The sequence below is a fragment of the Leuciscus leuciscus genome (genome assembly GCF_965113295.1).
Source record: "Leuciscus leuciscus genome assembly, chromosome: 9".
Classification (NCBI taxonomy): Eukaryota; Metazoa; Chordata; class Actinopteri; order Cypriniformes; family Leuciscidae; genus Leuciscus; species Leuciscus leuciscus.
This window is the reverse complement of record NC_138733.1, coordinates 32,901,258-32,903,002: the sequence shown is the minus strand read 5'-3', so window position 1 is coordinate 32,903,002 and position 1,745 is coordinate 32,901,258.

Below are 1,745 nucleotides of genomic sequence, written 5' to 3'. Positions count from 1 at the left end.
AAGAAAAGTAGGCTGAAGCTGAGCTGGGATGTTACAGTAAGTTCAGGAACTGTGGGTGTAGGACATGCCTTTGCTGAGGTCACAAGTTAGTTGTCTTCCACTGACGACTGTGATTCATATTTACACCAATGGCACCAAATGTGTTGGCATTCAAATTTTTCCAGGTAAACACAGGTGTCAACCCGTCTGCCCCCTTTTGGACACACATAGACTGCATTTTGAGCAAATTTAAAAGTACTGAAAGTCAGTCACTTTCTCACCCCCTGTATTTCCAAAACTATATTTTATGTGGAACACACAAAAAAATTGGTTTTGATGTCTTAAAGTGTGTTCCCTCTGCATTACAGAGAGTGAGGACTGTGGCTCCGTTTCGAGTGTTTACACAACCTTTGCGCTATTCTTCTGAAGGAACACAGTATTGTGTGAGAAAGAGACTTGTATTTAAAGGGATAGTTCACCCAAATATGAAACTTCTGTCATCATTTTCTCACCCTCAAGTTGTACCAAACCTGTATGAATTTTTTTCTTCTGCTGAACACAAAAGAAGATATTTAGAAAAATATGGGTAGGTAAACTATAGGCTACGGAAGCCCTGAACCTTTTTTTTTTTTTTTTTTTTGAGACTTTAATCTTGAAATATTTCGACTTTAATAGGGAGACAGTATACAGTATACTGTTAAGTTTTCTCGACCCAGATGGCATTGCCTATAGACAAATACGAAGGCATGTAGGCTAGCCTACGAGTCAACGTGCCACATAAAGTTTGGACCAGGATTGTGATACCTCCTCTGGCAGTGTCTTCAAGCTCGTCTATAGGCACCCCATCTGGGTCGAGAACAATAACAGTAACCGTAGCCTACTGTCTCCCTCTTCACGGTAAATCCTTTATGAACCTGTAGAATTTCCTTTTGTTGAAAACCCAGATAAAAGTAAAAAGCTACTATTATGTTTAAATCCTTCTCCGAGGCAGTTCGACTTCACGAGCGCATTTCTTTACTAAAAAAAAAGAAGAAAATAACTTATATGGAAGACTGAATTCTTATAATTTGTTATTCTCAAAATATTAGGATTTATTCTCCTAATGTTTCGACTTTAATCTCGAAATATTTAAACTTTATTCTCGAAATGCTACGAATTATTATCGTAAAAAAAATGTACGTTGTGGTTCAGGACTTCTATAGTAAAGCGTTGATGGGCCCCATTTATTTCCATAGTATTTTTATTTTTAACATACTATGGAAGTCAATGGGGCCCATCAACTGTTTGGTTACCCATAATCTTCAAAATATCTTCTTTTGTGTTCAGCAAAAATTAAGAAATTCATACAGGTTTGGCACGACTTGATGACATATACATTTTTGGGTGAATATCCCTTTAATTCCAAATTAATTTGAACTCATTCAAATACACCATGGCAAGACATCAAACCAAAGTTCTGTCATTGGTTTTCACATGTCTTGTGCCCAATCACAATTGCCATTTTGATATGTAATATTTCAATGGAAAATCTATTTATATTTAAGAGATTTGTTTGGGATTTTTACCTTTCATTGTATAAAAAAAAAAAAAAGAAGCCATTCTGCAAAATAACTCAGGTTCCACTGAAGAAAAGAAGTTGTCAATGGGGTGAGTAAATGACAATTTTCAAGAACTATGAAAAAAGAGCAAATATAACTGATTGAGATTAACATTTACAAACCGTTAACCCTAAATTACAGCTGTATGTAATAAAGGAAAGCATCTGG